This window comes from Ovis canadensis, chromosome 9, assembly GCF_042477335.2.
Source record: "Ovis canadensis isolate MfBH-ARS-UI-01 breed Bighorn chromosome 9, ARS-UI_OviCan_v2, whole genome shotgun sequence".
Lineage (NCBI taxonomy): Eukaryota > Metazoa > Chordata > Mammalia > Artiodactyla > Bovidae > Ovis > Ovis canadensis.
The window spans coordinates 60,827,851-60,853,348 of record NC_091253.1 but is presented as its reverse complement, the minus strand read 5'-3'; the positions used below and the strand labels follow the sequence as shown (position 1 = coordinate 60,853,348).

The following is a 25,498-nucleotide window of genomic DNA, read 5'->3' as shown; positions in this document are numbered from 1 at the left end:
ACATGAATTTGGAAATTAAATTTCCTGTGGGAGTTTTTGAATGTCAATATTATGTATTCATTTTAAAATAATCATGCTGAAATCATAGATAGTAATATTTGAATATTTATATCAAGCAGTTTACTTGGTCCTAGCCTTTTCCTCTCAAGTATTTCATCCATAGAGTATTTTCCTCTCTTCCTACTATTGGTACACTCTTATTCTTCATTTCCAATTATTAGTCACTTTGCTATATTTTGTGTGCCATGTTCAGCCACCGTAAATCATATTCTGAAAAAAAGTAGATTGTACAAGTGAGTAAATGAGGGGAGACTGGTGAAAGGAAGAGAAATAGAGAATAAAAAAATAAAACATGTCCTTTTACTTCTTGCAGTGGCCCTTTGAGAAGCAAAATAGATTTGATAAAAATCTGTCTTTTTCTCCCACTTACATTATGTGTGGTTTCCTGAATTGGTAAGGAGATATTAAAGGATTCTTCTTTCAGGGAAATACTTGTTCTCCCCTAAGAGAGTTCCTCTTAAATAAGTCAGTAGAGAGTAGACAGCCTTACTAGAGTAACTGGTGAAAAGTTCATACTAGGTAGAAAGGATTTAGAAAACTTCACAAAAATGGCCAGACAAACAAGTATCATGAGTCATTTAAATGCTCTGGTTAGAACTATTACATAAAAAGAGAAATGTTGAGAAGTGTTGAAAAATTGTTTCATGAACCCAGAGGCATGATGACTGAAATAATACAGACAGACTTGGATGAAGAGCTCTGTTTTCTTCCCAGAACTATCTTGATATACTTGGAGATCTGAGATGGGTTCTAAATGAAAATGAGATTTCTTTATGGAAAAATTAAGAAATTTTCTTAATGGAGAAGGCTTACAGGACTGATTCAAAGCATGTGCCTATTTGTCAATGATGGTATAATTTTTCACAATTGTTTATTCAACTGTCCGCTGAGACAGACAATAATGATGACAGAGAAAGGCATAACTAGGCAGTGAAAAGAGTGCATCAGTTCAGTTAAAAGGCAGGTTCAAGGCCCAAGACTGTCACCTAGAACTATCTGGGTGACTTTGGAAAGGTCATTTCACTTTTATAAGCCCCGTTTCTCAATCTTTAAAACAAGGATGATAACAATAACTAGAATTTTGGATGACTACAATGATCAAATGATATAAAAAGGTATAAAAGTAATACAAAGAATGGTAGTGAACATATTTCCACAGTGTCAAATTAGTCAATGAAACGATCGTTTGTTTGGGGTCCTATCATGGTTATCATAAGAGAATATAAGAAGATTATATCAACCTTTTTATATTGTCTGTATCTTAATTCTATCCCTGTGAAACTATTAAGTTTTAATAAAAGTAGATTCAGCAGTAGTGGTTGTTCTCACCATGATAAAAAGCTGTTTTCTAATACCCTAAAATTAGTACAGGATTAATATCTGAAATGTTTCTGGTGTGGGAAGAGCAATTTCTTTTCTGTCAGCTGCACATAATAAATAAGTGTATAAATTTGTATTTGTTTATCAGATACAAGGTATGTGGTTTGATAAAATCTGTCTTTTCCTTCCGCTTACATTGTGTGGTTTACTGAATTGGTAAGGAGATATTGCAGGGAAATATTTGTTCTCCCCTTTGAGAGTTCCTCTTAAATAAGTCAGTAGAGAGTAGACAGCCTTACTTAAGTAATGGATGAAAAGTTCATACTAGGTAGACAAGATTTAGAAAAGTTTACAAAGATGGCCAAACAAATATGAATCATTTAAATTCCTTGGTTAGAAATATTATGTATAAAGAGAAATGTACTGTACCACAACCTGAAGCATTGTTCTGTTGTCAAAAAAAGATGCTTAGCGTGGCCTGGCATAGTCTTATGAAGACTTAGAGCCTCTGTGATTGCATGTGTTTAAATGTGTCAGGACAATGCATCACTCGGTAGATGTAGGTCTCTACTGAGAAGCAAACTATCTGGTCAATATCCCTCAAGTTATGTGTTTTACTACCACTATTTCTCCTGAGCCAAACTGTTTCAGTTTGAATTTATCATATATTTGGCAAGTCCAAATAACCAAGCTTTTATGCTTGAGCTCATTGACTTCCTACTCAACTTTCAAAATTACATCCATAACTCTCTCTTTTGGAATTCTCCAGGCAAGAATACTAGAGTGGGTAACCATTGCCTTCTCCAGGGGATCTTCCTGACCTGGGAATAAAACCTGGGTCTCCTGCACTGCAGGCAGATTCTTTACCACCTGAGCCACCAGAGAAGCCCAATTAAATAATACAGTTCGATTCAGTTGTGAAGATTCATTGATTACTTTACTTTGAAAACACTAATGTGAGATCAGAAAGACAGGAAAATTTCACACAATGCTGATTACATAAAATAAGATAGAGGGAGAGGAAAGCTCCCAACCTATTTATTCACCATTGGCTAATAACATTTTAATAATGGATTTGCTGAACTGAACCCAACCATCAGTTGCCAGATCAGCTCTCTTGTAAATGCACTGTCAAAGCCATCAGCTCTGCCAAGTCCTCCGTTATCTTTGGCTCCAGGTGAGATGTTCTTCTATTGGTATACTGGATGTAAGAAACTGGGAATAGAAAGCAAATAAATCAGTTGGATAACTGCATCAAAATAAATCATGGTTTTCAAACATCTAATTAAATAGTTGGTAACCAAAATACAACTCAATATGTACTGTGTCAGTAGCAACTAACTCATTCTGTCCACAGAATTGCTATTACAAACCATAGCCATGGTGACTTTATTGAAGTCCAAGAAACATCCTCCTTGTACCCAAGTATGAGTAGAGAGTTACACTAAAAACTGATGAGTATAGGACATTTCCCAAACTCCAGTGGGCGGGGGGTGGGGGGAGAAGTTCCTAGCAATTCTATTTCTTAAGAGCTTGACAAAAATTCAACAGTCATGTGTCTGTGTGGATACACATACATATCTATACATATACACACATATACACGTACATATACATGTATGCCTTGAGTTAACACCATATATTCTTTATAATAGTCTTCTCAGGCAGCTCTAGTGATAAAGAACCTACCTGCCATTGCAGGAGGCATAAAAGACTCAAGTTCAATCCCTGGGTCAGGAAGATCCTCTGGAGGAGGGCATGGCAATCCACTCGAGTATTCTTACCTGGAAAATCCCATGGACAGAGAAGCCTGGTAGGCTACTGTCCATAGGGTCACAAATTGTTGGACATGACTGAAGCAGCTTAGCACAGCACATTCTTTACAATAACTTCTGGAGAGAAAGTAAAACCTCTTTTGATTATTAATTGTTCAAAATATTTGTGGATCATGGTAGAGGAATGAATGAGTTAAATAATTTTAAAGTAAAATAATTAGATCCTATGCTTCTTTTTCTAATTTTACCAATAGAATCGCTACAATGACAAGAAATGGAATATATGTTGTAAAAACTGCTGCAAAAGCAGTACATTTCAAAGGAGTATTCTCTCTGTACTAGTGCTGAAATGAAAATGACCTAAGTGAGGATTGGCATATTTCACAAGTTCACTGAGTTTGGATGAGTTATTTGGCACACAAATCCCCACTGTTATCCAAGACCCTGGTGTGTTTGGATCAAGATGGAACTTCTTAGAAAAGTCCCAGGCAAGTGTAACTTGCAGTGATGCCTCCCAGCTTATAGTCCATGTCCTGCAGTGAAGATGTACTTTCTTCCTTTCAATGCACCTCAAAGTTCAGTCCAGACTTGATTCCTAGATCCTAAGATGAAGTTAAAGAGGCAAGTCTAATGTATATTGTTTGGGCTAAATGACCCACTAATGACCTACTGTACCTCTCTGCCACTTGAAATCCCCAGAAAATAGTTCATAACCACAGTACTTCTCACTCTCGGACCCAGTGAAACATATGGACCTCACATTTGGCTTCAGGCTTTCAGATCTACCTCTAGCAAATCTATCATATTTAGTAAGTATTAAATATTCCATTTTCCCCTTTTCTCATTTATAGTAAGCCAAGCAGCTATCTAGGTCTAGAGGACTTGCCCACATTTGCCAAATGAGACAGAGAAGTCCTAATTCCATGCAGTCAGTATATGCTGGCTCCATGAGATACTGGAAGCCAGAATGGAAGAAAAAAGTTCTAAGAATTAATGTTTTAGAAAACTAAGAACATATCTTAGTTTTCCTGCCTTTCCCCACCCTTGAATTTACATTTATTTTCCTTAAGGTATATTTTTGCATTGTTTCCTTCATTTTTAATGCCACATTTCTAGAACAGATAAGAGAGATTTTTTTGGAAAAGTCTGTCTTCATAAATAGTATCAACACCATAGCTAACATTGATTGAGGACTTACTGTATGCCAGGTACTATACAGGATTCTTTTTTTCAAGCTTTATTGAGATACAACTGACATACGATGTTGTGTAAGTTTAAGGTATACGAAACGATGATTCGATGTATGTATATATTGTGAAATGATTACTACAGTAAGGTTAGTTAACACATCCATCACCTCTGATAGTTATCATTTGTGTATGTGTGTGTGTGCGTGTATGTGGTGAGACTTTTTAAGATATACTCTCTTATCAACTTTCAAGTGTATATTATGGTGTTGTGAACTGTAGTCAATATGTGGGTTCATTACAGCCCAGAACTTACTCCTCTTTTAAGTTTATACCATTTGACCATCTTCACCCATTTCTCTAAACACCCACCCCAACCCCTGGCAACCCCCAATCTAATATCTGTTTCTGTTCTTTTTTTTTCCACATTCCACACATAAGTGAGATAATACAGTATTTGTCTTTTTCTATCATACTTAATTCCCTTAGCAAAATACCCTCATAGTTCCCTATGTTGTTGCAAATTACAAGATCTCATTTTTTATTGTTGAATAATATTCTATTATATATATAAAGCAACTTAGATTGCTTCCATGCTTAGTCACTCAGTTGTGTCTGATTTTTGCAACCCCATGGACTGTAGCTCGCCAGACTCCTCTTAGCATGGGATTTTCCAGGCAAGAACACTGGAGTGGGTTGCCATTTCCTTCTTCAGGGGATTTTCCCAACCCAGGGATCATACCCAGGTCCCCTGCATTGCCGGTGACAGGCAGATTCTTTACCGTCTTAGCAACCAGGGAAGCCCAGCTTGCTTCCATGTCTTGACTATTGTAAATAATGCTGCAATCAATGTGGGGGTGCAATATTTCTTCAACATGGTGATTTCATTTCCTTCCAGTGTATACCCAGAAGTGGGATTGCTAGGTCATATCGTAATACTATTTTTAAGTTTTTGAGGGACTCCATACTCTTCATAGTATCTGTGCCAGTCTATATCCCCACAAAGAGTACACACGGATTTCCTTTCTCCAACACTTGGTATATCCTATCTTTCTGATTCTAGCCATTCTAACAGGTGTGAGGTGATATCTCATTGTGGTTTTGTTTTGCATTTCCTAATGATTACAGACGTTAACCACCTTTTTGTGTAACTATTAGCCATCTGAATATCTTTGGAAAAATGTTTATTCAGCTGTTTTTAAAAGTTTTGGGTTTGGGGTTTTTTTTTTATTATAGAGTTGTATGAGTTATTTCTATATTTTGGATATTAACACCTTATCAGATATATGATGTATAAAGATCTTCCGTTCTGTAGACTGTCTTTCACTTAGTTGTATCTTTTGCCATGCAATAGCTTTTTAGCTTGATGTAGTCCCATTTGTATATATTTGCTTTCTTTGAGTGTGCTTTAGAGAGCTTCCCAGATGGCGCTAGTAGTAAAGAACCTGCTTGCCAATGCAGGAGACATAAGGGATGTGAGTTTGATCCCTGGGCTGTGAAGATCCCCTGGAGAAGGAAATGGCCACCCACTCCAGTATTCTTGCCTGGAGAATCCCATGGACAGAGGAGACTTGCAGGCTATAGTCCATAGGGTCGCACAGAGTCAGACATGACTGAAGCAAATTAACACATATGTTAGAGCCATATCCATTAACTCATTAACAAAACTAATATCAAGGAGGCTTTTCCTTTGGTTTTTTTCAAAGGTTTTATGGTTTCAGGAATTACATTCAAGTCTTTAATCCATTTTGAGTTCATTTTTATAAGTGGTATAAGACAGTGACTATCTTTCTTTAGCATATAATATAGTTTCATTCTTTAGCATATATTTATCCAGTTTTCCCAACACCATTTATTGAAGAGACTCATCTTTTCTCCACTCAGTATTCTTAGCTTCTTTTTATGGCTAAGTATCATTAGATTTTCAGTTCATTTCAGTTCAGTTCAGTCTCTCAGTCATGTCTGACTCTTTGCGACCCCATGGACTGCAGCACGCCAGGCCTCCCTTTCCATCACCAACTCCCAGAGTTTACCCAAACTCATGTCCATTGAGTAGGTGATGCATCCAACCATCTCATCCTCTGTCATCCCCTTCTCCTCCTGCCTTCAATCTTTTCCAGCATCAGAGTCTTTTCAAATGAGTCAGTTCTTCATATCAGGTGGCCAAAATATTGGAGTTTCAGCTTCAGCATCAGTCCTTCCAATGAATATTCAGGACTGATTTCCTTTAGGGTGGACTGATTGGATCTCCTTGCAGTCCAAGGGACTCTCAAGAATCTTCTCCAACACCACAATTCAAAAGCATCAATTCTTCTTTATAGTCCAACTCTCACATCCATACATGACTACTGGAAAAACCATAGCTTTGACTAGACAAACCTTTGTTGGTAAAGTAATGTCTCTGCTTTTTAATATGCTGTCTAGGTTGGTCATAACTCCATAGTGGCTGTGTTAATTTACGTTCTCACAAACAGTGTAGGAGTGTTCCCTTTTCTCCACATCCTCTCTAGCCTATATTGTTTGTAGACATTTTAATGATGATCGTTCTGACTGGTATCAGGTGATAACTCATTGTAGTTTTGCATTTCTCTAATAATGAGTTATGTTGAGCATCTTTTCACATGTTTGTTGGTCATCTGTATGTCTTCTTTGAAAAAACGTTTAGAGAAATGCAAATCAAAACCACAATGAGGTACCACTTCACACCAGTCAGAATGGCTGCGATCCAAAAATCTGCAAGCAATAATTGCTGGAGAGGGTGTGGAGAAAAGGGAACCCTCCTACACTGTTGGTGGGAATGCAAACTAGTACAGCCACTATGGAGAACAGTGTGGAGATTCCTTTAAAAATTGCAAATAGAACTACCTTATGACCCAGCAATCCCACTGCTGGGCATACACACCGAGGAAACCAGAATTGAAAGAGACACATGTACCCCAATGTTCATCGCAGCACTGTTTATAATAGCCAGGACATGGAAACAACCTAGATGTCCATCAGCAGATGAATGGATAAGAAAGCTGTGGCACATATACACAATGGAGTATTACTCAGCCGTTAAAAAGAATTCATTTGAATCAGTTCTGATGAGATGGATGAAACTGGAGCCGATTATACAGAGTGAAGTAAGCCAGAAAGAAAAACACCAATACAGTATACTAACACATATATATGGAATTTAGGAAGATGGCAATGACGACCCTGTATGCAAGACAGGGAAAGAGACACAGATGTGTATAACGGACTTTTAGACTCAGAGGGAGAGGGAGAGGGTGGGATGATTTGGGAGAATGACATTCTAACATGTATACTATCATGTGAATTGAATCGCCAGTCTATGTCTGACACAGGATGCAGCATGCTTGGGGCTGGTGCATGGGGATGACCCAGAAAGATGTTATGGGGAGGGAGGTGGGAGGGGGGTTCATGTTTGGGAATGCATGTAAGAATTAAAGATTTTAAAATTTAAAAACTAAAAAAATAAATAAATAAATAAATAAATAAAAAGAAAAAACGTTTAAGTCTTTGCCCATTTTTTTGATTGGATTGTTTTTCTGATACTGAACTTCATGAACTGCTTGTATATTTTAGAGATTAATCCTTTGTCAGCTGCTTTGTTTGTAATTATTTTCTCCCATTCTGAGGATTGCCTTTTCACCTTGTTTACAATTTCCTTTGCTGTGAAAACGTTTTTAAACTTAATTAGGTCCCATTTGTTTATTTTTGTTTTTATTTCCATTACTCTAGGAGAGGGGTCAGAGAGGATCTTGCTGTGATTTATGTCAGAGTGTTCTGCCTATGTTTTCCTCTAAGAGTTTCAGAGTTTCTAGCCTTACAAAAATTTATTTTTCATCCTTCACCATATAGTGACTACTCTTTACCCATTTGCCCTCCCCTCGCCTCTAGTAAGCACTGTTCTATTCTATTCTATTTGTTATAGTTTAATTTAGTTTGTTTTGGGGCTTTTTTTGTTTATTAGCTTTTTATATCCCGCATATGAGTAAAATCAAACTATTTGTCTTTCACCATCTGACTTATTTCATTTAACATAGTACCCTCAAGATTCATCCATATTGCCACAAATAGCAAAAGTTTTATCCTTTTTATGACTGAGTAATATTCCATTACATTTATATACCATATCTTTTTTACTCATTCATCTATCCATTGAAGGGCACCTAGGCTATTTTCATATCTAGGTTATTGTAAATAAATCTACAAAGACTATAAGGATGATATATCTTTATGGGATTGTATTCTAATATTCTATGGATAAATACACAGAAGAGGGATAGATCAAATGATATTTATATTTTTAATTTTTTGAGAAATCTCCATTCTGTCTTCCATAGTGGCTGCACCAATTTACATTCCCATCAACAATTCTCCACATCCTCACCAACACTTGTTAATTCTTGTCTTTTTGATAATAGCCATTCTGACAGGTATGAGGTGATATCTCACTGTGGTTTTAATTTTCATTTCCCTGATAAGTAGTGATGAAAATCTTTTCATGTGCCTGTGGCCATCTGTATGTCCACACTGGAAAAACATGTCTATTCAGCTCTTCTACCCATTTTTTAGTCAGGTTGCTTTGCTATTGCTGTGTTATATGAGTTCTTAATATATTCTGGATGTTAACTCTTTATCAGACATATCATTTGCAAATATTTTCTCCCATTAGTAAACTGTATTTTTGTTTTATTGCTGGTTTCCTTTGCTGTGCAGATGTTTTTTAGTTGGATACAATTTTATTTGTTTATATTTGCTTTTGTTTACTTGCCTGAAGAGAGATATCTAGAAAGATATTTCTAACATTAATGTCAAAGAATGTATACTTACGTTTTCCTCTAGGGATTTTTTTATTTCAAGTCTTAAATCTTTAACCATTTTTTAGTTAATTGTTATGTGTGGTCTAATTTTATTTTTTGCATGTGTTTGTTCCATTTTCCCAACACTGATTATTGATGAGATTACTCTTTCTCCATTGTACATTGTTTGCCTTTATTTTAAATCGTCATATAAGCATGGGTTTGTGTCTGGATTCTCAGTTACGTCCTATTGATCTATGTATGTAGTTTTCTGCCAATACCACATCGTTTTCATTATTATGGCTTTGTATTATAATTTAAAATCAGGAAGTATGATACCATCAAAATTTCAAATGACCTATCCTAAGTTCATTGATTTTCCTCTGCTTGTTTGAATCTGCTGTTTACCTCTCAGTTGAATTTTTCAGTATAGTCATTGTTTTCTTCAGCTGTAGTATTTCTATTTGATTTTTTTATTAATGGATTCTATTTCTTTGTTGAACCTGTTTTGTTCATGTATTATTCTCTTAATTTGGTTTAGTTGCTCGTCTGTGTATTCTTACTGAACTTCTTTAAGAGGACTATTCTGAATTCAGACATCTCATAGATCTCCATTTCTTTAGGATCAGTTATTGGGCCTTTATTAGTTTCCTTTGATGGTATTATGCTTTCCTGATTCTTTGTGATCCTTGTATCCTTGCAATGACCTATGCATTTTAGCAATTTCTTCTTCCTGATTTTACAGGTTTGCTACAGCAGGGAAAGACTTTGCCTTCACTGGTCAACTCAGATTAGCCTACTGGATGGATCAGCTGGTGGCATCCAAAAGTAGGTGTAGTTTTATATAAGGGTCTCTGGTTGGGGGAGGCCACTGCCTGTGTTCTGAGGATGAGGGTGTAATCTAATGCTATTGTCTGGGTGCCGTGCTTGATTGGGCCTGATGGTTGGGCTCCATGTTCCAGCGGGGCCACTGGATGGACTCTCTGATTTGGTAGGGCTGCTGGTTGTGTTCTATAGTCAGTTCTATAGGGCCACTTGTGGATTCCAAATTCGCCTCTTGTTGGGTGAGATGGCAGACTGTGTTTCCTGGCAGGGCAGTGCCATGGGCTAGAATTGGATAAGGATACAGGTTGGACTCCACATTTGCTCTTGATTAGGTGGAGTCTTAGGTTCTGCTGCCAAACTGAATGGTACCACTGGCTGGACTCTGTTCATGCAGGGCCAGGCATGGTCAGGGCTTTGTCATCAGACAGAGCCTCAGACTGTGCTCTCTGATCAAACAGGGTAACAGACTGTGATCCAAACTTGGGTGGGGCCACAGCCTTTGCTTTGAGATCAGATAGGCCACTGGTTTTGCTCTGTTGTAAGGCAAGATCACTGACTAGGTGCTCTGTTCAGATGGGGCCTCCAGCTGTATCCCACAGTTAGGTGGGGCTACGGACTGTGCTCTGCAGTTGGGCAGGGCCAGTCAAGGCTCCCTGGTTGGATGGAGCCATGACTGGAGGCTGGGGGAATCACTGGCTAGGTTCCTTGCCTGGTCAAGGCCATAGGCTATGTTCAGCAATCAAATAGGGCCATTGGTTGAGCTCCACTGCTGGGGACCACTGTAACCTGGACTCCATAACTAAACAATACCATAGGCTGGACTTTCAGGCTCCTGTTGTCACTGTTTAGGTTCCCTAGTTATGCAGGGATAGAATGTAAGCTCAACCATTAGATATGGCTGGCTCTTGACTGGGGACTCAATCAAGGAGAATTGTCAACCAAGCTCTCTGACCTGATGGGCATACCAGCTCAGCTCAACACTGGGGCAGAGCTGGAATCTCTGCTTAGGCACAACGGCAAGCAGGAATGCTGACCAAAATATGAGTCCTGATTGCTATAAGCCCCACCCCCCTTTTCCATCTCTAGCTGGTCCCCAGTGGTTGAGTCTTGCATATTCCCCCTCTGATCATGATACCAGAAAAGCTTTATCAAGTCCAAGCTCTTTTTCAACTTGTCCAGAAGAATCTGGGCAAGGAATACAAAGAGAGAGAGACAGACACACACACACACACACACACACACACACACACAAGCTGAGGAGCAAAGAGAAGAATAAGGTAGTTTATTTAGGGAAGACATGAAAGGACACAAAGAATGTGGGTGTCCTTCCTACTAAGGGGCATGCAGCAGAGCTTTTTGATTCTTCTTTTACCTTTAGTCCTTTGAATGGGTGGGGTCTTTTGATTAGGGGTAGAATATTCATTGAGGGGGTGGAATATTCACTGAGGGGATGGCTGAGGGTGGCCTGGATTGTACCAGGTTGCCTCAATCCCCAGTCCTATGCATTTGTCTCCTGAAGCCGACAGCATAGTAAGAGCTGTTTTCCCTTCAGTTTCTCCTTACTAGTCAAGCCCCACACAGCAAAGGTTGTACAGTGTCATCAGCAACCTGTGCATTTTTGTTGAGTCTCCTCCAGTTTTCACGGTTAGAGTTTCTTGTTCAGAAGTTACAGAGTTTCTCTTTTTGATGCCCTTCTTCATGTGTCGTGGCCTCATTAAGTGCCAAACAAGGAGGTGGCTTTGCCTTCTGCCTATGCACGAGGAGGCTGTCCTTGGGCCCGGCCCTGTATTTCCTGCCTCAACTGCTATGAAGCAAAACCTGAACAGGCCTCCCAGGAAGTGTCCCACAAGGACCAGGAAGCTAAGTGTCCACCCTGGGCTCTCTTTTCCCACTGGAGAAGCCATAAACCCAGAGAGATCCCCTGGATGAGGCACTGTGCTGGCCTGAGGGAGGGCAATGCGCTCAAAGTGAGACCACCCCCCCTTACCTTTTTCCTGCAGTCCTTCTAGGTCCCCGTGTCCCAGGGTGGCATTTCACCCTTACCCCTCAGTTCTGGGATTTTTGCAGTGGTGGCTTGTCTGGATAGTTGCTAGTGTAATCTCCTTGTGAGGGGGACTAAAATCAGGAGTAACCTATGTCACCATCTTAATGATGTCACCTCCTTAAATATTCTTTTAAATACATACATCATTTAATAATGACAACCCTGTGAGAATATGTTCTACTGCTATCCCTATTTTAAGGAATAAAAATGGAGGCTTGGAGAAAAGAAAGAACCTATAAATGGTCACACCACTAGTTAGCAAAATAGAGTAATTTAAGCCAGGTCCATCTGACACCTGTTAAGGTTCCTGACACAACTATGGAGAAGGCAATGGCAACCCACTCCAGTGTTCTTGCCTGGGAAATCCCATGGATGGAGAAGCCTGGCAGGCTACAGTCCATGGGGTCGCGAAAAGTCAGACACAACTGAGTGACTTCACTTTCATTTTTCACTTTCATGCACTAGAGAAGGAAATGGCAACCCACTCCAGTATTCTTGCCTGGGGAATTCCAGGGACAGGAGCCTGATGGGCTGCCATCTATGGGGTCACACAGAGTCGGACACAACTGACGTGACTTAGCAGCAGCAGCAGCAACACAACTATCTGTGATCTTACTGCTCTAATTAGCAATAGAAGGCATTAAGGTTGTGCCATAAAAGACAAATTGTATATCTGTCAGGTTGGTCTATTTCTCTCCCTCGGTTCTTGTCTGATAACAATAAAAATTTCAAACTACAGGGGGACTTCCCTGGTGGTCCAGGGGTTAAGAATTCACCTCTCAATGTAGGACTTGCAGGTTCAATCCCTGGTCGGGGAGCTAAGACCCCACATACCTTGTGGCCAAAGAGCCAAGACAGAAAACAGAAACAATATGATAACAAACTCCATAAAGACTTTCAAAATGGTCCACATCAAAAAAATCTTAAAAAAAAATTTAGAACTGCAGACTAAACAACAGGCAGGTTACAGCTCAGTTATAGCTCAAGCAGACAGGTCTTTTATTAAACAGACACTCCTAAGACATGGGAGCAGACTGACCACAAAAGAGTCATTATAATGATCCCTCTTGGTTCCCCCCTCTTATACTTCCCGTCACCTCCTTTTGGTTGTACCCTGGGCAAAATAGACAACAATCAAGAAAGGGAATGCAAATGGGTATACGCTAAAGACTGATTGACAGTTGCAGGTTATATAACAACAGGCTCTATTGTGCATGTATTCCCATAATTCAATCTGTTATAATCAGATGTATATATATATAGAATATTTATGAACCCTTAATGGGCTCCTGGCTGCCTATGGTTACTTGAGGAAACCCCTGTGGCTAGTCTGTATCCACTGTGTGCCCAGGGCATATGTGCAGGAGTTTAAAAGTCTCTGTGGTTATTTTTCTAGCCTATCTGTGAGCTCTCCTAGGCATGTCTGAGGTAGGGTTTAGAGATCAGCTTGCATCCTTTTGGCTAGGCCACCCCTCATTTGTCATGCCTAACTTCCTACCTAATGTATCTAAATGTTAATATTTATTGATTGCTAATTTAGGTAGTATTAGAAACTAATATTATAAGAAAGAGTAAAAGAAAAAGCAGAAAGAGTAAAATACATTAACATCTAAGCAAGGACCATTATGCATCTTTAGTTGAGAGGAAAGATGTCTTATGATTATCAACCATAAATGATAATATCATATACACTCAAGTTAATATCAAAACCACAGCAGCCTGCATTAAACAGGGAAGCCATCCATGTTTCTTGATTATGCTTAGCCCTCAGGAACACACTGCACTTCTTTCTCTGGCTCTTTTTTTTTTTTTTGGTTCTTTTTTCATTTTTTGAGGACCTTTTAACTTCTTTGAGTGAAAAATGAATTATCTAAACAGAAATTCTAGCATCATCTACATATTCACTAATTTATTCATGAATACATTATGCAAAACACTGAGGATAAAATATTATTAAAATGAGACCCTGACTACACAGAATTTGCAATGGGAGCTAGAAGAATAAAAGAAGCATTTGCCATGTGTGTGATAAGTGTGCAAAATACAGTCAAGGCAAGGAAATAAACTGATATTCTGTAGTGCATTATAGAACATAGCAGTCAGCTCTATGGTATACATGACTGTATTTTTACTTCTGTTCTCCCTCTCATTAAAAATGTGTTAATAACCCTATAGGTTTCATGCCCAGAAGAGGCATGTCATATTATGCAAAATTATTTCCTTCAGGAAATGATTTCCTGTCCATGATAAGGGTACCATCAACCTGGGCCATGTAAATGTGTCCCATGGGGTGATAGAAGCCCACGTTGAGCATTGCTTATAGATTTCCCCTTCAATGGGATTCCCTCGACTGAGGCTCTGGAATGGGAGAATTTCTGGCCTGAACTCAGGATCCCAGCAATTTTTCCCCCGCACAGGAAAAGTGTCCATTTGGGGGCCAGTTTTCCAAAATCATTATTGTTGCCATGTTTTCTCATTCCTATGTACTGAATGCCAAGGCTTCCCTGGTGACTCAGTGGTAAAGAATCCACCTGTCAATGCAGGAGTCTTAGGTTTAATCTCTGGATCCAGGAGATCCCCTGGAGAAGGAAATGGCACCCCACTCCAGTATTTTTGCCTGGGAAATTCCATGGACAGAGGAGCCTGGCAGACTATAGTCCATGGGGTTGCCAAAGAGTCAGACACGACCTGGCAACTAAGCAACAAATAACAACATACTGGAGGCCACAAGAGTTTCTCTAGTTCAGGCAGAGTCTACACTTTTCCATCAAAAGGCACACCTTATCCAACAAACCATTTTCCCCATTTCACTCAAGTTGGTTTCCTTAGTGGGACACAAAATTGTTACCCATATTCCCACCTCTATGATGTTTTCCTCTTCCTCCCTCACTTGGAAGTCAGTCCTCCCTCTTGGTCTATCCAGCCTTCAGATCCTTCCCATTTAAACCCTTTCCTAATGACATCAGCTCCCTGTCTGTCCCTTGTGAGTATAACACTTTAGGCTCTATTAGGAAATTAAGTGCCTGAGTGTATCAGATCTTACATTACTCTCTAGTCTGTTCTGCTGTGCCTTTCCAAGTGGCACCTTCATAACAGCAAGATCTGTGCCTTTTATTCTGTGAGGATATTCCTAATTTACCACCTAAGCTGAGAGTGAAAAAAGAATATTCACAATTATTTTGGGATTTCAGACATAAACCGTGGCTGTCCCAGACAAACCAGGACTAATGGTCACCCCATATTATTTGTATTTGTCACGGTCCCTAGTGTAGCACTCAGGAGGTCAATAATCATCTCTTGATTAAAATATCTGCACTATTCTCCAGTAGGACTTTATCTATAGATCTTTGGGGTAAAAAAAATTTTTTTGGTTGCACAATTGTGTCACAAGGATTTCTGTCAGTTTTGTATAACTGAAATACAGATAGTAAGAGGGAGATAGATAGTACTTTAATTTGTGGAAGCCAAGAGAAAGGAATTATAAAGGGAATATTAAACAAAATATTAAAATATTAAACAAAATATTCAGTAGATGTGGGCTTCTCTTAATATGACGATCTCTAGATCTATCCATGTTGCTGCAAATGGCCATTATTTCCTTCTTTTTTTTTGGCTGAGTAATAGTGGGCTTTCCTGGTGGCTCAGTGATAAAGAATCTGCTAGCCAATACAGGAGACACAGGTTTGATCTCTGGGAAAATACCCTGGAGAAGAGAAAGGCTACCCACTCCAGTATTCTTGCCTGGAGCAACCCATGGATAGAGGAACCTGGCAGGCTACTGTCCATGGGGTCAAAAAGCATTAGACACGACTGAGGGACTAACCCTTTCACTTTGACTTTCAGTATGTGGTGGAGTATGCTTGATGACTTTTAAGTAGTATGGTGATTTGGTCAACTTGTGTATAAACACGTCTGTTTAAAATGGTAAGGCATAAATTTGAAAAGTCTGAAGATAAATTCAAGGAGATGTTAGACAATTGCCACTATAGTCTAAGAAATGATGAGGGCTTGAACAAAGTCAGTGGCAACAGGAGATGGTACAGATTTCATAGATTGCATGGGTGTTGAAAGAATCAGGATGCAAGATGACTAACTTTCAGGACTCAACAGAAAAATCAATGAGTGTATTCAGAATCATGAAGTTTGCCTCACAGAAATAATGAGCAGAAATCCAAAGAGCTGGACTCCTCCTACTGTTCCTCCATGTGTTATCTTCTTAGCAAATTCATATTTGCAGTTTTCCAGTATTTATGGGGAGGGCTAGAGATTCCTATACCAGGAAGCAAGTACAGTATTCAAGTATTCAAAAAAAAAAAAAAACAAAAACACCCAAACTAGGAGCTGGAATGTGACTCTAGTTTCAGTTATCTTCTAGACGCTGCCCATTGATAGATGTGGTTCTTCTAGGGTAGGAGAAGTGTATTCTCATTTCATGATTCAGGCTCATTTCATGGCTAATTTTGCTTACCCAAGCCAAGCAGAACTCTCTGTCTTTCGAAACTGCTTGTCATAAGACTATGCAGAAATCAGTAATGTGTTCTGGGATGTTAAGTTGGTATTCTTTTCTAATATCCTTAAAAGAAAAGAAAGTACACACAGCAGAATTCTTTTATATGCCTAGCAAGTGTCTATTATAGTATCCAGCCATGTATGAATGAAAGCATCTGTGCTCAGTCCTACAAAGCGACTTACACAGATGTCTAAGCTGACGGATACCAATACAGCCTGCCAGTGTTCCCCAGTGAGAAATAACATCCAAAATTCAACCTGAATTTAATTGGAATATTCAGCTTATGGTATAATGTTAGGTCCCCTGACTTCATATTTAAAAATCTTCCAGTTTTTATGAGCTGTTTCTATGTAGAAAATAACTATATCAAATAATTTTAATCAATAATTTTAAAACAAACATCAGTACATGTTCTAAATACCATCTTGCACAATTGCCTATTGATCTCAATTTTCTTTTCCCTCCGAAGTAAAAGAGACAACACAGCTATGCCCGAGCATTTGTGAACAAATTCGTGCACTCCTCATAATAACAGACCCTAAGTCACTTCCTGCTATTAAAACCTATGACCCCTGTGAAAAAAAAAGCCCTATTATCCCTTAACATGGCCTCAAGACAAAGACCCCCTCAGCAGAAGGAGCAATCAATGCATTTCAAAGAGAGCCTAGCTCTAGTTCAACAAAAGTGAAGAATTAGCTTACCAACTTCTAAGTGGAAGCCATTCTTCCTATATGACTGGGGCTAACTAACCACACTCCATATATGCTGATATATTATATATTTATATATGATATATTTTATACATTATTTATGTTATATATTAATATAATGTATATATGCATGTATGTATATATGTATAATATATAGATATAGATATAGATAATGGAGAAAGAAATGCAGTCTACTCTAGTATTCTTGCCTGGGAAATCCCATGGACAGAAGAGCCTGGTGGACCATAGTCCATGGGGTCACAAGAGTCAGACATGACTTAGTGACTAAACTACCACCACCACCATAGATAGATAGATAGATAGATATCATTCCAGGAATTCTAGAAAGATCCTTCTACCGCAAAACTATCTCTACCCACTATTCTGTAATGCCTCTGAGTATGAAGTTTCTTACAACATAACTAAAGACAGTGTTTTAAAGGTAAGTAATTCTATAAAGATGTTTTTCAAAAAACACATACCAATCTAGGTGTGTATATAACACTCTGGAGAGTAGACTTTAGTAAGGAAGAAAAAGGGATGCTTTTGAAAGGGTACTTAGGCTTCAATACTCAGCATGAGTTTAGATTGTATGTAAAGCCTTTTCTTAAAAAACAATCATTTAATTGTCTACTTCCATCATATATTGTTATTGAGTGTATATCTTGTTGCTGTTGTTCAGCTGCTAAGTCATGTCTGATGCTTTGCAACCCCATGAACTACAGCATGCCAGGTTTCCCTGTCCTTCATTATCTCCCAGAGCTTGTTCAAACTCAGTGTCCTTTGAGTCGGTGATGCCATCCAACCATCACATTCTCTGTCTCCCCCTTCTCCTCCTGCCTTCAATCTTTCTCAGGATTAATGTCTTTTCCAGTGAGCTGGCTCTTCACATCAGTTGCCCAAAGTACTGGAGCTTCAGCATCACTCCCTCCAATGAATTCAGAGTTGCTTTCCTTTAGGATTAACTGGTTTGATTTCCTTGCAATCCAAGAGACTCTGAAGAGTCTTCTCCAGCACCAAGGATCAAAAGCATCAATCCTTGGGTGCTGAACCTCCTTAATGGTCCAACTCTCACATCCATACATGACTACTGGGAAAACCATAGCTTTGACTAGAAAGACCTTTCTCAGCAAAACAATGTCTCTACTTTTCAATACACTGTCTAGGTTTGTCATAGCTTTTCTTCCAAGGAGTCTTTTAATTTTACAGCTGCAGTCACCGTCCACAGTGATTTTAGAAGCCAAGGAAATAAAATCTGCCATTGTTTCCATTTTTCCCTATCTATTTGCCATGAAGTGATGGGACTGGATGCCATGATCTTAGTTTTTGGATTGCTGCATTTTAAGCCAGGTTTTCACTCTCCTCTTTCACTTTCATCAAGAGGCTCTTTAGTTCCTCTTCACTTTCTACTATTAGGGTAGTATCATCTGCATATCTGAGGCTGTTATTTCTCAGGGCAGTCTTGATTCCAGCTTGTGATTCATCGAGCCTGGCATTTCGCATGATGTACTCAGCATAGAATTTAAATAAACAGGGTGACAATATACAGACTTGAAGGACTCCTTTCCCAACTTGGAACCAGTCTGATGTTTCCTGTCCAGTTCTAACTGTTGCTTCTTGACCTGCATACAGGTTTCTCAGGAGACAGTTAAAGTGGTCTGGCATTCCTCTCTCTTTAAGAACTTTCCAGTTTCTTGTGATCCACACATTAATTTCTGACAATAATTAACATTAATAGAGCTTTAACTACCTGTCCAGCAGAATGCTAGTTCCCTAATCTCATTGATCTATTGTTACCAATGTCATGAAATAGGTGACATGTCATTTTCATTTCAAGATTAAGATACAGAGACTTAGACCAGGTAAGTAACTTGTTCAGGTCACACAGTCAGGAAATGGCAGAACAATTCAAGCCCAGGCATTCTGACTGCAAATTCCATTCTTTTAAGTATCACAACATACTGAGTTTATGAGTATTTATTAAACTAGAAGAAAGAGCACAATCATGCTACCAGCAGTATTTTTCACAGAACTAGAACAAATAATTTCAAGATTTGTATGGAAATACAAAAAACCTCGAATAGCCAAAGCAATCTTGAGAAAAAAGAAAGGAACTGGAGGAATCAACTTGCCTGACTTCAGGCTCTACTACAAAGCCACAGTCATTAAGACAGTATGGTACTGGCACAAAGTCAGAAATACAGATCAATGGAACAAAATAGAAAGCCCAGAGATAAATCCACACACCTATGGACACCTTATCTTCGACAAAGGAGGCAAAAATATACAATGGAGTAAAGATAATCTCTTTAACAAGTGGTGCTGGGAAAACTGGTCAACCACTTGTAAAAGAATGAAACTAGATCACTTTCTAACACTACACACAAAAATAAACTCAAAATGGATTAAAGATCTAAACGTAAGACCAGAAACTATAAAACTCCTAGAGGAGAACATAGGCAAAACACTCTGCGACAAAAATCACAGCAGGGTCCTCTATGATCCACCTCCCAGAATTCTGGAAATAAAAGCAAAAATAAACAAATGGGATCTAATTAAAATTAAAAGCTTCTGCACAACAAAGGAAACTATAAGCAAGGTGAAAAGACAGCCTTCTGAATGGGAGAAAACAATAGCAAATGAAACAACTGACAAACAACTAATCTCAAAAATATACAAGCAACTTATGCAGCTCAACTCCAGAAAAATAAACGACCCAATCAAAAAATGGGCCAAAGAACTAAACAGACATTTCTTCAAAGAAGACAGATGGATGGCTAACAAACACATGAAAAGATACTCAACATCACTCATTATCAGAGAAATGCAAATCAAGACCACAATGAGGTACCATTTCACACCAGTCAGAATGGCTGCGATCCAAGTCTGCAAGCAGTAAATGCTGGAGAGGATCTGGAGAAAAGGGAACCCTCTTACACTGTTGGTGGGAATGCAAACTAGTACAGCCACTATGCAAAACTGTGGAGAGTCCTTTAAAAATTGCAAATATAGCTGCCTTATGACCCAGCAATCCCACTGCTGGGCATATACCCCGAGGAAACCAGAATTGAAAGAGACACATGTACCCCAATGTTCATTGCAGCACTGTTTATAATAGCCAGGACATGGAAGCAACCTAGATGTCCATCAGCAGATGAATGGATATGAAAGCTGTGGTACATATACACAATGGAATATTACTCAGCCATTAAAAAGAATACATTTGAATCAGTTCTAATGAGGTGGATGAAACTGGAGCCGATTATACAGAGTGAAGTAAGCCAGAAAGAAAAACACCAATACAGTATACTGACACATATATACGGACTTTAGAAAGATGGTAATGATGACCCTGTATGTGAGACAGCAAAAGAGACACAGATGTATAGAACGGACTTTTGGACTTTGAGGGAGAGGGAGAGGGTGGGATGATTTGGGAGAATGGCATTGAAACATGTATGCTATCATGTAAGAAACGAAGTGCCAGTCTATGTTCGATACAGGATATAGGATGCCTGGGGCTGGTGCATGGGGATGATCCAGAGAGATGATGTGGGGTGGGAGGTGGGAGGGGGATTCAGGATTGGGAACTTGTATACACCCATGGTGGATTCATGTCAATGTATGGCAAAACCAATACAGTATTGTAAACTAAAATAAAGTAAAAATAAAAAAAATTTTTTTAACTTTTTATTTTTTAAATTTTAATATCTTTAATTCTTACATGCTTCCCCAAACATGAACCCCCCCTCCCACCTCCCTCCCCATAAAAGACAGCCTTCTGAATGGGAGAAAATAATAGCAAATGAAGCAACTGACAAACAACTAATCTCAAAAATATACAAGCAACTTATGCAGCTCAATTCCAGAAAAATAAACGACCCAATCAAAAAATGGGCCAAAGAACTAAATAGACATTTCTCCAAAGAAGACATACGGATGGCTAACAAACACATGAGAAGATGCTCAACATCACTCATTATTAGAGAAATGCAAATCAAAACCACAATGAGGTACCACTTCACACCAGTCAGAATGGCTGCGATCCAAAACTCTGCAAGCAAAAAAATTTTTTTAAAAAGCATGGAGTACTTACTTGTAGTCACAGCATGCAGGAGAACAGCTGGTTGTGATGAAAAGTGGATCATCTCAAACCAAAGTTCTGTTAAGAGTTGGCCCTGCCCAGCGGCACAGTCCCAGAGATATTACTCTGTTCTGTGAGATCATCTTTCTCAGGATGAAAGAGAGGCCACCATATGCACATGTTGTAGAGAGAGAGATCTTGAAACCATACTCACAAAGGAGAAACTTTGCGAAGACGGAAGAAAAATTAGGCCAGATAGTATTTTTGGATGTATACCTATTAAAGGGATATTCATTCATCTAAATTATTTTTTTTCATTTTGCAACCATGCCTCATAACACATTTTAATACGTGAGTCATTGATGCCCTGTCCATCCACAGACAGAATCTGGAATACAGTGTGAAAATAAGTAAATGAAACATACCCCAGTGACTCTTCAGGAACAAGAGAGGAAATGTGGGGAGGAGTGGATGTGCCTCTGGAAAACCTATTGGATTGCTGCTTACAGATAATTTGCTAACATATTCACGGAGGCCAAATATCACGGAAGTATTTCTAGTCAGGTGGGCTCTGCCACTTTTATCCAAAGGGATCCTGGCCTCCAAAAGTTTGATGTTGCAGTTGAGAACCACTTAAAAATACAAGACAAATAGTATCAATATGAAGAAGCTTGATCCTGGAACAAAAGATCGTTCCCAGTACACCTCAGTTTAGTCTGAGAAACACCTGGAAAATCTAATGAAAATTCCCTTCACCTCCACCCCTATCCTGCCCCTTTTTTCCCCTTTCACCACTTGATAAACAAAATACAACCTCCATGACACTAACTTTCTTTTCTAGGCTCCCCTGATAGAGATCGACCTCCCATGTTTAAATCCCCATTGTTTTGTTCCTTTTTATAGTTTGTTTGAAACAAATGATAGCAAGTTATATAATCAGTTTCCACCACCAAACATAACAAACAAAAGATTGGATTTTTATCCAGCACTTTTCAAGCTTTCTTTTTTCTCTTCTCCTTATTGTGCATTCATGTTTTGTATTATTGAAAGAACAATTATTCAAAAGAAGAAAAGCTTATTTTATTTAATAGTATGCTAAGGAGCCAATTTCTAGTTTCTGCCTCCAGAATAATGAGCAGATCTGAACTGTGGCCTAAATATAATCCGACCAAAACAAAGCCACAGGGGTGAGCAACTTATTAGAAAAAAAGATGTTATTGCCCAGAATGAATGTTTGTTTGGAGAATAACAACACAGACACACACACACACACACACACATACACACACAGAATTAGAGATAAAAAGACAGAAATTTTTTAAACTGGTACAGGTGGATAATCATTTTTAGTTAAGAAAAATACCTCAAATAAGGCATGAACTTTACCGGGTAAGGCTGACATAGTCAACAAGTAGATTTTCTTATTACTTATTTACCTTTGGCTGCTCTGAATCTTCATTATTGTATGCAGGCTTTCTCTAGTTGCAGCAAGCAGAGGTGACTCTCTCCTTGTGGTGTGTGGGCTGCTTCAGCTGCCACTCAATCCATCAGCTTGTTGCAGAAGAGACCCCCAGCAGCATCAGCTGAACTGGCCCAGACAAGAATCAACCAACTGACCCACAGAATGGAGAACTAAACAAATAATGGTTGTTTTAAGGCACTAGTTTTTAAGGTAATTTGCTCTGAGGCTAAAAAGAATAAATGGAGATTCCATGCAATGCTTTAAAAATTGCACATAATAATATCAATCAACATGGAAGCAACACTTCATAAAGGAGAAATTGTAAAAGATACAAAGATAAACAGAAACACTTACAAATAGGAGATTTTAATTTCCCTTCTCTATCCATGAAAGCCAAGTAGGGGAAAAAAGGGCATAAAATATCACCTAAGTAACATAATTACAAACAAAGCTAGTGGAGGTGATGGAATTCCAGTTGAGCTGTTTCAAATCCTGAAAGATGCTGTGAAAGTGCTGCACTCAATATGCCAACAAATTTGGAAAACTCAGCAGTGGCCACAGGACTGGAAAAGGTCAGTTTTCATTCCAATCCCTAAGAAAGGCAATGCCAAAGAATGCTCAAACTACCGCACAATTGCACTCATCTCACATGCTAGTAAAGTAATGCTCAAAATTCTCCAAGCCAGGCTTCAGCAATACGTGAACCGTGAACTTCCTGATGTTCAAGCTGGTTTTAGAAAAGGCAGAGGAACCAGAGATCAAATTGCCAACATCCGCTGGATCATGGAAAAAGCAAGAGAGTTCCAGAAAAACATCTATTTCTGCTTTATTGACTATGACAAAGCCTTTGACTGTGTGGATCACAATCAACTGTGGAAAATTCTGAGAGAGATGGGAATACCAGACCACCTGACCTGCCTCTTGAGAAATCTGTATGCAGGCCAGAAAGCAACAGTTAGAACTGGATATGGAACAACAGACTGGTTCCAAATAGGAAAAGGAGTACGTCAAGGCTGTATACTGTCACCCTGCTTATTTAACTTCTATGCAGAGTGCATCATGAGAAACGCTGGACTGGAAGAAACACAAGCTGGAATCAAGATTGCCAGGAGAAATATCAATCACCTCAGATATGCAGATGACACCACCCTTATGGCAGAAAGTGAAGAGGAACTCAAAAGCCTCTTGATGAAAGTGAAAGAGGAGAGTGAAAAAGTTGGCTTAAAGCTCAACATTCAGAAAACAAAGATCATGGCATTCGGTCCCATCACTTCATGGGAAATAGATGGGGAAACAGTGGAAACAGTGTCAGACTTTATTTTTTTTTTTGGCTCCAAAATCACTGCAGATGGTGATTGCAGCCATGAAATTAAAAGACGCTTACTCCTTGGAAGAAGTTATGAGCAACCTAGACAGTATATTCAAAAGCAGAGACATTACTTTGCCAACTAAGGTCCATCTAGTCAAGGCTATGGTTTTTCCAGTAGTCATGTATGGATGTGAGAGTTGGACTGTGAAGAAGGCTGAGTGCCGAAGAATTGATGCTTTTGAACTGTGGTGTTGGAGAAGATTCTTGAGAGTCCCTTGGACTGCAAGGAGATCCAACCAGTCCATTTTGAAGGAGATTGACCCTGAGATTTCTTTGGAAGGAATGATGCTAAAGCTGAAACTCCAGTACTTAGGCCACATCATGTGAAGAGTTGACTTATTAGAAAAGACTCTGATGCTGGGAAGGATTGGGGGCAAGAGAAGAAGGGGACGACAGAGGATGAGGTGGCTGGATGGCATCACTGACTCGAAGGACGTGAGTCTGAGTGAACTCTGGGAGATGGTGATGGACAGGGAGGCCTGGCGTGCTGCGATTCATGGGGTCGCAAAGAGTCAGACACGACTGAGTGACTGAACTGAACATAATTATAAGGTAGACTTGATTAATATATACTGAATTCTTCACCTTAAAAACAGAGAATACACCAGGACTTTCCTAGAGGTTCAGTGATTAATATTCCGCACTGCCAATGTAGGGAGCAGAGTTTTGATCCCTGGTTAGGGAACTAAGATCCCCCATACCCTGTGGTACAGCCAAAAGACTTTTTTAAAAAATAGAGAATACACCTTGTTTCAAATGCAAAGAAGAAAATTAAATACAAAGTAAAATAATGGAAGGCTTTTCTACCTTAAAAATGTAAAATTCAGAATTTCTAGAAAGCAATGAAAATAAAAACACTATAAATCAAGTCTATGAAATGCATCTAAAACATTTTTTAGAGGAAATTTTCGTGATTAGGAATTTATGCCAGTGAAAAATAAATTGAAAATCTCACTCAAACGTTCAGAAAAAGGATATCAGAATAAACCAAAAAAGCAGAAGGAAAAAAATTAATAAAAATAAAAGGATTTACTCTGAGCTAGGAAACAAAAATGATTTAAAAATAATCTTAAAATATCAATAAATAAACTAGCAAAGATAATCAGGAAAAAGATGAACTGAAAATATTGTTAAATGAAATTATAAGGAGTAAAACTATAAAATCATTGAAAACAGAAGAAATTAAAAGAATTTTAATAAACTACTCAACACTAGGCAAATAAATTTTAAAACTTGGATGAAATGAATAATTTTCTAGGAAAGCATAATTTCTTCACAATTGGAGAAAAATCCTAAACGGATAATATCTATAGAACAAATAAAGATGAGAGCTAAAAGCTA

At 38.7% G+C, this 25,498-nt stretch overlaps 1 long non-coding RNA gene across 1 annotated transcript; it reads right to left on the bottom strand.

Annotated features, from left to right (window-relative positions):
- Positions 1 to 2,298: 2,298 nt before the first annotated feature.
- Positions 2,299 to 22,958, bottom strand: LOC138446215 (uncharacterized). The gene is made up of 3 exons (XR_011259232.1): positions 22,763 to 22,958; positions 3,070 to 3,201; positions 2,299 to 2,595 (listed from the first exon to the last, which is right to left on the bottom strand). It is a non-coding gene; the product is annotated as an uncharacterized lncRNA (long non-coding RNA).
- Positions 22,959 to 25,498: the final 2,540 nt, after the last annotated feature.